At 46.8% G+C, this 11,112-nt stretch overlaps 1 protein-coding gene across 2 annotated transcripts in view; it reads right to left on the bottom strand.

The window, feature by feature from the left end:
* Positions 1-718, bottom strand: part of CHDH (choline dehydrogenase) — a 25,577-nt gene extending 24,859 nt beyond the window's left edge. The window contains exon 1 of one of the 2 annotated variants that reach the window (XM_026650297.1): positions 622-718. The gene's annotated coding sequence lies outside the window, so the exon portion shown is untranslated. Of the gene's footprint in view, positions 1-168; positions 547-621 lie in introns of those variants that run through there. The other variant, XM_026650298.1, reaches the window with a different exon arrangement.
* Positions 719-11,112: the final 10,394 nt, after the last annotated feature.

Genomic DNA, 11,112 nt, shown 5'->3' with positions numbered 1-11,112 from the left:
ATAAATCTGTTAGTCTTTAAGGTGCCACCAGACTCCTTGTTGTTTTTGTAGATACAGACTAACACGGCTACCCCCTGATACTTTTAATATAAAGTAAACCTGGGGGCCAGACTCCCAACAAGTTGGTGAAAATCGGTCTCGTTCCATTTGCTTCTGGGGAGCCTTTACCTTCAGGCAGCACAAACGACAGGACGGTCCGGTAAAACGTGAAGCTATCACGTAGACGCATGTACGTTTCATGAAGCTGCAGCAGAGACATTGCTGCCCCTTTGCAGCAGGAGGGGCCTAACGCAGCGGGGAAGGGGAAACCCCTCATGTAGGCCAGTGAAGGAACAAGCAGAGCATGGCCACGCCGCTGCCACGAGGCCGGTTGAACCCAATGAAGCGCCGCTGCTGGGGCCGCCCGCGGCTCCGTGCTCTCTGCAAACAGGGCGGGGAGGGAATAAAGCTGAGGGAAGTTTCCTCCCCCCTGGAGCCTTTCCAGCACCTTGCGTGAGCCTAGCTCGCGGCTGAGGCTCGGCACAGGTGGGGGGTGAGGCGAGCGCATTCCGGGGCTCCCCCTCCCCAGCCCCCGCCTTCCCTGCCCCAGACTCTCCCTCCTCAGGCCCCAGCCGCACTCACGGGGCAGCGAGCCCGGCTCCTCAGCGCCACCGGCCACGGCCCCGCTCGACTCCGGAGCGTTGGACAGCGGGACTCTGCTGACTGGCCCTTGGACCATCCAAAGGGCAGCCAGAGACAAGGGGGGCGGGCTCCTGCCCCCTCCCTTTTCCCCTCCCTCATCCCTGTCCCAGTTATAGGCTGGGGCCGGGCTGGCCCTGCTCCCGGGGGCCTGTGCTGGGGCTGGAGGTGCTTACACGGGCTGCAGAGCAGTTCGGGCTCCAGTTACAGCTGAGCCCGGTGACTGTCTGTCCTGAGCAGTGACATGCTGACCTGTCGCTGTCTGGTAGGCCGGGGCCGGGCTGCACCTGCACGCGGCGTGGGGAACTGTTCAAACATTTCACTGGAACAGGGCTATTGACTTTCCTGGGAAACCAAACAATCTTGTCAGTGTCCAGCTTTACTTCTTTGTAAATTTACAGCAGGTAAAAGCCACAGCTTTTCTGATTACTGCCCCGCACACCTCCCTGTTTACACACTGAAGTGTGTCCTGCAGTTTAATCCCAGATTTGTCTTTTGCCCTTGCCAGCCTGCTGCTGTTTCACTTTTCTGTCTGCAAAATGGCATAGAAATGCTGAATCATGAAGTTTAAGGTGGGCAAAACTTTATATACACGCGTCTATGGTACTCACAAGGATCATTGTAGTGTCTAAATTCCTCAAATCTTGAATGGGTTTAGCCTCACAACATCCCTGTGAGATAAGGAAGTACCATTATCACCTTTTTGCAGATAGCCTCTCTGTGCCTTTGTTCCCTAAATCAGTGGTTTGGGGGTACACAGGCTTCCAGAACATAGGTCAACTCATCTAGATATTTGCCTCGTTTTACAACAGGCTACATAAAAAGCACTAGCGAAGTCAGTAAAACTAAAGTTTCATACAATGACTTGTTTATACTGATTTATACACAGAATATTTCTATTCCGATTGATTTATTTTATAATTATATGGTAAAAATGAGACAGCAATTTTTCAGTAATAGTGTGCTGTGACACTTTTGTATTTTTATGTCTGATTTTGTAAGCAAGTAGCAAATTAAATAAGGTGAAACTTGGGATATGCAGGACAAATCAGACTCCTGAAAGGGGTACAGTAGTGTAGAAAGGTTCAGAACCACTGCCCTAAGTGACCTGCCCATGGTCATCCAGGTAGGTGTGGCAGAGCAGGGACTTGATGCTCACAAGTCCTAGGTTAGTGCTCTAATCATTGGATCATCCATCTTCTCCCCAACAAAGACATAGTACAATACAAAATATAGCACAATGAGGCCTTTAGATGCTACTGTAATACAGATAAATCATTTAAGTAAACCCCTCACCTCTATTATTTTTGGTGCATACTTCACCCTAGTACGAACTACTCTAGGGAATGTTTCAAAAATGTCTTTCCATTACTAGCACTGGTTTATCATCATTACTGTTAGCAACATTCAGAGTCCTAAGGCCTGTATACACTGGTGTTTTTCTATTCAGTTTCAAGTTTCAGAGGGGTAGCCATGTTAGGATATGTCTACACTACGAGAGTAGTTCGATTTTACTTAAATCGAATATGTGGAATCGATATTACAAAGTCGAACGTGTGTATCCACACTAAGGACAGTAATTCGACTTTGTGAGTCCACACTAACGGGGCAAGCGTCGACATTGGAAGCGGTGCACTGTGGGCAGCTATCCCACAGTTCCCGCAGTCCCCGCTGCCCATTGGAATTCTGGGTCGAGCCCCCAATGCCTTCTGGGGGAAAAAATGTGTCGAGGGTGGTTTTGGGTAACTGTCGTCATCCAACCGTCACTCCCGCCCTCCCTCCCTGAAAGCGCCGGCGGGCAATCAGTTCGCGCACTTTTCTGGTCAGTGACAGCGCAGACTCCACAGCACTGCGAGCATGAAGCCCGCTGCGACCATCGCTGCAGTTATGGCTGTTGTCAACACCTCGCACCTTATCATCCACCTTTCCCAGAGGCAGATGCTGAGAAATCGGGCGAGGAGGCTACGGCAGCGCGGTGAGGACCTGAAGTCTGAGAGTGGCACAGACCTGTCACAAAGCACGGGACCCCGCGCCGAGGACATCATGGTGGCAATGGGTCATGTTGATGCTGTGGAATGGCGATTCTGGGCCCGGGAAACAAGCACGGACTGGTGGGACCGCATAGTGCTGCAGGTCTGGGATGAATCACAGTGGCTGTGAAACTTTCGCATGCGGAAGGGGACTTTCCTGGAACTTTGTGAGTTGCTGTCCCCTGCCCTGAAGCGCAAGGACACCCGGATGCGAGCAGCCCTGAGTGTCCAGAAGCGAGTGGCCATAGCCCTCTGGAAGCTTGCAACGCCAGACAGCTACCGGTCAGTCGCGAACCACTTTGGCGTGGGCAAATCTACCGTGGGGGTTGTTGTGATGCAAGTAGCCAACACAATCGTTGAGGTACTGCTGTCAAAGGTAGTGACCCTGGGAAACGTGCAGGTCATCATAGATGGCTTCGCCGCGATGGGATTCCCAAACTGCGGTGGGGCTATAGATGGAACTCACATCCCTATCCTGGGACCGGACCACCAGGCCAGCCAGTACATTAACCGAAAGGGCTACTTTTCAATGGTGCTGCAAGCACTGGTGGACCATAGGGGACGTTTTACAAACATCAACGTCAGATGGCCGGGCAAGGTTCATGACGCTCGCGTTTTCAGGAACTCTGGTCTGTTTAGACGGCTGCAGGAAAGTATTTACTTCCCGGACCACAAAATAACTGTTGGGGATGTGGAGATGCCTATAGTGATCCTCGGGGACCCAGCCTACCCGCTACTGCCCTGGCTCATGAAGCCCTATACAGGTGCCCTGGACAGTGAAAAAGAACTCTTCAACTACCGGCTGAGCAAGTGCAGAATGGTGGTGGAGTGTGCTTTTGGACGTCTCAAGGGGAGATGGAGAAGCTTACTGACTCGCTGTGATCTCAGCGAAACCAATATCCCCATTGTTATTGCAGCTTGCTGTGTGCTGCACAATCTCTGTGAGAGCAAGGGGGAGACCTTTATGGCGGGGTGGGAGGTTGAGGCAAATAGCCTGGCTGCTGATTACGCCCAGCCAGGCAGCTGTGCGATTAGAAGAGCACAGCGGGACGCGCTGTGCATCCGGGAGGCTTTGAAAGCTAGGTTCCTGAGTGAGCAGGGTAACCTGTGACTATGAAGTTTGTTTACAGAGAAGCTGAACCTGCCCCCGTTTCTTTACCCAGTGAATGTTCACTATCCTCTCCAGTCACATACCCCGTTCACCCCCTTCCAACACACGTTTAAAAATAAAATCACTGGAAATTTGTTAATGAACACCGTTTTCTTTATTACTGTTTTCGCGGTAAAGTGTTGAAACTGGGACGCAGACTGTGGTGGGGAGCGGGTGTAGTGTAGTGATGCAAAGGACGCTTCTAAACTCGAGGAATGACAGGCTCCTGCTCCTAGAGCGGTCCGCACTGGTGGACTGGTTGTTTCAACGGAGCCTGCCACCCTTCCTGTTCGGGACTCTGTGTGTGGGGGCTATGTGACTTTGTGGCAGGGGGAGGACGGTTACAGATCCCCTGCTTCGTGGCTCTGTGATCCAGGATAAGGACCGCTGCATAAGATCTCTAACCGCCCTCCCCCGCCACAAAGTCACATAGAGAACATGAAAACCACCTCCAAGACTGACCAGGGTAACTAGTGACTGCAATGTGTGTGTGCCCTGCTGCTGAACCTGCTCCCGTGTCTGTACCCTGGTAAAGGTGACTGTCCTGTCCAATTACCAACCCCCTTCCCCCCCTTCAAACAGACTCTCCTCTAAAAGAACATGATGGAAACAGTAATTAACAGAAACGTATTTTTTATTAGCAACTACACATGAAACTGGGGGATGAAACTGGGACGGGGGCTTGGGTGAGGCGGGAAGGAAAGGACTTATCAAATTTTGGGGAATGACAGCCTTCTGCTCCTTGAGCAGTCTGCAGGGGTGGAGTGAGAGTTTTCATGGACTCTGCCGCCCCTCCTTCTTGGGACTTTGGGTGAGGGGGGTATGGGACTTTGTGGCGGAGGAGGGCGGTTAGAGATAGACTGCAGCGGGGCTCTGTCCTCCTGCCTCCGGTCCTGCAAAACATCCACAAGGCGCCGGAGCATGTCCGTTTGCTCCCTCATTAGTCCAAGCAGCATTTGAGTCGCCTGCTGGTCTTCCTGCCGCCACCTCTCCTCCCGTTCAATGTGTGATCGATGGATTTGGGACAAGTTCTCCCTCCACTGGGTCTGCTGGGTTTCCTGGGCTCGGGAGCAGCCCATAAGTTCCGAGAACATGTCGTCCTGTGTCCTCTTCTTTCTACGCCTAATCTGCGCTAGCCTCTGGGAGTGTGATGCCAGGGTAGGTCGGGAGACAGTCGCAGCTGTGGGATGGGAAAAAGGGAGTGAATTCCTCAGAAAGATAAATTTTGTTGGGAACAAAGAACATAGTCTTTCTCTGTGAACAAGACCATGCAGAGCACCTATCACATGCGCACTCAGGACAAGGTCGAATTTTCGGGGTCTTGCAGTGCAGATCACACAAGCGGGACAGGACAGCGGAATTTTGGTAGCAGGCTGACATGGTAAGCCGTAGACTTGTGGCTGCTTAAAACTTTAATAATAGCACTGGCCTCCTTTCACGTTCAAAGCAATGCTCCTAGCGTTGGCCAGTTCCTGCTGCCAGCAATCCGGCAAGCATGAACTCTGCCCCTGTCCCACCCCCTCGCGGCTGTCCCAGGGAAAGATCCCTGTATGCTGCCCCTCTCCCGCCTCCACCGCGTGGCTGTAAACCGCCGGTTACAGTTCTGTAAAGTAACAGGCAAGCAGTCCCAATACTGACATTCCCCTACCTAATTCAAAGCAGGTCACCATGAGCGACATCACTCTGATGAGGATTTCAGAGACTGAGAAAGAAAGGATGCTTCGGGAAAGCCTGCAAAGACCAGGGCCGTATGCCGCCATGCTCTGCAAGGCAATGATCCCCGAGTACTTGCTTATCTCCTGGCGCGGAAACGTTTCGTACTACGGAGGACACAATAAGGCCGCTCTCCCAAGGAACGTCATGCAAAGGCTTTCCAATTACCTCCAGGAGAGCTTCATGGAGATGTCTCATGAGGATTTCAGTTCTATCCCCGGACATATAGACCGGATTTTACTGTAGCTGCACTGGCAAGGACTAAACAGTAGAGCGCCTAGGGCAAACCAATCATGATAAACCGGACATTGTTAGATTTTTTTGCAGTAGTTGCACTGCCAAGGACTGAAACGTTCAGCGCCTAGGGCAAACTAATCATGAAAAACCCATTGTTAATATTGTTAATATTCCTGTTCTGTTCAAAATAAATGTTTACACGTTTAAAACACTTACCAACTGATCCTTCCCCTGATTCTGGGTCCGGGTTAACGCCTGGGGACGGTTGATAGGGGATCTCTGTAAGGGTGATGAAGAGATCCTGGCTGTCGGGGAAATCAGCATTGTAAGCGCTGTCGACTGCCTTGTCCTCCTCATCTCCTTCCTCATCTTCCCCGTCCGCTAACATCTCCGAGGAACCGGCCGTTGACAATATCCCATCCTCAGAGTCCACGGTCAGTGGTGGGGTAGTGGTGGCGGCCGCACCTAGGATGGAATGCAGTGCCTCGTAGAAACGGGATGTCTGGGGCTGGGATCCGGAGCGTTCGTTTGCCTCTTTGGTCTTCTGGTAGCCTTGTCTCAGCTCCTTTATTTTCACGCGGCACTGCGTTGCATCCCGGCTGTATCCTCTCTCTGTCATGGCTTTTGAGATCTTCTCGTAGATCTTTGCATTCCGTCTTTTCGATCGCAGCTCAGAAAGCACGGACTCATCGCCCCACACAGCGATCAGATCCAAGACTTCCCAATCAGTCCATGCTGGGGCCCTCTTTCTATTCTGAGATTGCATGGCCATCTCTGCTGGAGAGCTCTGCATCGTTGCCAGTGCTGCTGAGCTCGCCACGATGTCCAAACAGGAAATGAGATTCAAACTGCCCAGACAGGAAAAGGAATTCAAATTTTCCCAGGGCTTTTCCTGTGTGGCTGGTCAGAGCATCCGAGCTCGGACTGCTGTCCAGAGCGTCAACAGAGTGGTGCACTGTGGGATAGCTCCCGGAGCTATTACCGTCGATTTCCATCCACACCTAGCCTAATTCGACATGGCCATGTCGAATTTAGCGCTACTCCCCTCATTGAGGAGGAGTACAGAAGTCGAATTTAAGAGACCTCTATGTCGAACTAAATAGCTTCGTTGTGTGGACAGGTGCAGAGTTAATTCGATGTAACGCTGCTAAATTCGACATAAACTCCTAGTGTAGACCAGGCCTTAGTCTGTATCAGTAAAAACAATGAAGAGTCCTTGTGGCACCTTAGAGACTAACACATTTATTTGGGCATAAGCTTTCGTGGGATATAACCCACTTCACTTATATCCCACGAAAGCTTATTCCCAAATAAATGTGTTAGTCTCTAAGGTGCCACAAGGACTCCTTGTTGTTTATTCAGTTTCAGTTTTTCTATTCAGCTAAATAAAACCAGATAGACCCATGGTGTAGACCAGGGGTAGGCAACCTGCGGCACGCGAGCTGATTTTCAGTGGCACTCACACTGCCTGGGTCCTGGCCACCGGTCCGGGGGGCTCTGCATTTTAATTTAATTTTAAATGAAGCTTCTTAAACATTTTAAAAACCTTGTTTACTTTACATACAACAATAGTTTAGTTATATATTATAGACTTATAGAAAAAGACCTAAAAACGTTAAAATGTATTACTGGCACGCGAAACCTTAAATTAGAGTGAATAAATGAAGACTCGGCCCACCACTTCTGAAAGGTTGCCGACCCCTGGTGTAGACTTACTTTAAGGCATCCTAACCTGTTTTTACTCAAAAGTAGGGATGTTGGAAATTTGCAGGGAAATAATGATTAAAATGGTGGATGTCTGCTATTTTCTTTTAATGGAAGGTTTTCAGCAGTTTTCACCCTATGAGTGATGGATGAAATTAATTAAAGAAATCTTCAGAAAAAATAGTTGACCGTAATATCAACTAAGCTGGGATGGGGAATGTTGGAAGCTTCATTGAATGAAACATTCAAAAATGGTCTGGAAAGGTCATTAGGAAAATGTACTTGGAAATTTCCCATTGAGTTCACTGCTGGAGGGGTGGGGGAGAGAGAAGAATAGGATCATTCTGTAATTCTACCATTATTTTGCTGTTCACTGTGGGGTACACCTAGGGTAACCAGACAGCAAGTGTGAAAAATCAGGACAGGGGTGGGGGGTAATAGGAGCCTATATAAGAAAAAGCCCCAAAAATCAGGACTGTCCCTATAAAATCGGGACATCTGGTCACCCTAGGTACACCTCACATACTGTGTGTTATTGTTTATTTAAATGTTTTACATGTCCTGCTTAGAGTTTATGGTTACTGGGCCAATACATATTTGCAAAAAGCAGCTAGGATTTACATCTCAAATCTTTAGATATCACAAACTTCAAAGGACAGAACCTGTTTGTACAGACATAAGAATATATTACATTTGACAATAAAAATGTTATAACTATATCTAATTTATTTTTCCATTAGCTTTAAAGTCTATTCTAAATTGGCTACAGTATATAATATTTAAACTAGTACCTCTCATTGCAGGATAGGCATTGTGTCCACAGCTGCATTATGTGCTCTTCTGTTCTTGAAATGGAACAATACTCTGAGCTATGTTTACAGTATAAACATCTGAAAAGATCATTTCAGTGACAATACTAAAGTTAGTATTCCACAGTTTATCTGTGAAGTGTCATTATCTTTGGTACTGTATATTAAAAAAGAAGAGTCATAAATCCATAATATTTTTATATGAGTAAATATTGAAAAAAGAATATGACTAAGACTTAATTGATTTACGGCTTCTTCAATAGCTTAATTTATTCTGCAATATAAAGTCATATTTGTGTATAATGGTTCATGCTTATTACCATAAATGTAGAAACATATCAGCCTTATTGCTGAGAGACTTTTTTCTTGAATGCTTGAAGTATGTCTCAGAGCTATTATGTTCATTATACATTCAGGTATGATGGCCTTTCTTGGTAGTGGCAAAAGCATACGGTTTTGGGAGTGAGATGGAGATTATTGGAGAGATGTCTTTCTGGAGGGGAGCTAATTCTTCTCCCTTATGTACTCTATATTTGGATAATAAATCTCACCTTGTTTTTCACTTCAGAACATTAATGATAGTTTTAAAAGAATTACAATGATTAGTTCATACCTCTGTTCTGAGATAATGCGTTTGTTTATTCTCCACAGGGTTTGTGATGACATTTTGTTTATTATAATGTCTGCAATGTTGGCTCTTGGTGCAATTTGGATTTGTCTGGTTTTTTTCAAGTTATTGTCACATATCCTTCCCTGTATTGTTGCCTGTGAATTTCTGGCTCCATGGTGGAGTGTTACCATATTAATGTATTTTTTGCTGAGATTTTTGTTGTTAGATAAGCATGATGAGAACACTGGGTAATCACTGGATATTTGCTGTAACTAGTTTGTAGCCAGATTGTGAACTCTTTCTCCCATTGGAGGGCAGTTGCTCAGAGAAGTAATCCCTTATGGGACCACCTGAGTGAATAATGTTCACTAATGGTAGTAAACTGCTTCTGCAAGAAAATTACTTGTCAATAACTCCATTCATCTTTTATCACTAAACAAAAATTAACTTTTTTAGTTTACATTTAGCAACTCATCAACTGTCATGAGCAGCTATTATATGTGATCAATCAAGTACTAAAATATAGACAGACACTTTTTGTTGCTGAGTTTCTGTACTTTTGGCTAAAATGCTAACTTAAATGTTTTTTGGAACTGTATGATGGTTACATATAAAATAAGCACCCCAACACAGAGCTGGTATTTGGGTATGTGTTGTACTAGCACTTTTCTGTTGGCCCCATTCCCCATGGGGCCTAATTCTCCACATCCTTGCACTTTGTACAGTCATTTACACCTATGGAATGTAGGGGTAAAATACTACTATTCTTTTGCACCCACTTTGTCTGGAAATACTATGTAGTGAAAAAATCAGACCTTCAACCTGATTCTCCATTATGTCTGAGCTGTGTGACCACGGACAAATCATTAAGTCTGTCTGGGTGTGACGCAGGGCTAGAAAGGGTTAAACATCCTGCAAAATAAATAACCCTCTAAAGACATGTAGAGAGATAATGTTTGTGTTTTTGTGTATTTACATATGTATGAGTAGGGTCCACAATGTAATCAACAGTCCGGTCTATGCTGTATTCTGATAATTCAGAGGTCAAAAGACGATTGAATTGTAAACATGGGATATCTCAGTATTCGTCTCTCTTTGAAATGTACTGTGAATGGTGGAGGAACAAGCAAATGACCTTGTGTTAATTCGTATAGCTAAGTACCGGTGATGGACCTCCTTCAAAGTCATCCTAATTACCTTTTGTTCCTGAAGGAAATTCCAACTTGTCAAAGAGGACATGAAATTGTATAAAAGATCATTGGGTCCTGGTTCTGTCATCTCAGATCTGCTTAGACTTCATCAGGGGAAGTTTGAGTCACAGGACTGAGGTCCCAGTTATGTTGGTACGCCCTGAATATGAGATTTGGACATTGGACTATGACCTATGAACTGAATTCTAAAGATTCCTGAAGTGAAATATCTTCAGGGTAGTTTTTGCAAGCAGTTTGCTGCAACTGATGGGTGCGGAAGTGATTTGATTGAGTTAACTCAGGGTGAATCACTGTATAGAGAAAGCAACAGTTTGTTTGGGGGACTTGTTCCAGTTCCTAACTACCAGAGTCTTTCAGAGGTGTATAGATCCACTGACTTTGCTTTGGAAAGAGCCAGTGTGAATAATTTTGAGAAGGTTTTAGATGGAATAAAAATTGTCAGGGAAATTGAACAGTCCTATGACCAAGTGGCTGTGCTTGACCAGCTTGTTGGGAAGACAATGTTGTTGGGACAGGAATGTCTCCATATTGATTCTTTGAGTAAGCTGTCTGTGACTCAGGTACTGAGGAAAGATTGGGTTACTAGTTTTTCAGAGCAGAACAGCTTTATGACTGAACTCACAAGGATGCAGAGGAGAGCAGGCAAACTCTCACCCTTAGACACTTTGAGTTTGTTTGGTATCTCTTTAAAACATAGAGAGTCCAGTCTCTAAGTTGCTGGTGGTGGTAGATTCACAAGCAAGCATGCAGGAGAGCATCTGTGTAGATGTTCATAGCACAGAGGGGCTGCAGTTGCTGAACACACCTAGCCAGCGAAGGAATTCCTGTAAGCAGGAAGTTTCAGTTTTCAACCTTCTTTTCAACTGGCCGCGGTTCACTGCTCCAGCCCAATGGGAGCTGCTGGAAGCAGCGTAGGCCGAGGGACATACTAGCCGCCGCTTCCCGCAGCTCCCATTGGCCTGGAGCAGCG

Source organism: Terrapene carolina, unplaced genomic scaffold, assembly GCF_002925995.2.
Source record: "Terrapene carolina triunguis isolate 2854851 unplaced genomic scaffold, T_m_triunguis-2.0 Scaffold89, whole genome shotgun sequence".
Taxonomy (NCBI): Eukaryota; Metazoa; Chordata; order Testudines; family Emydidae; genus Terrapene; species Terrapene triunguis.
This window is presented reverse-complemented; position numbering and strand designations above follow the sequence as displayed.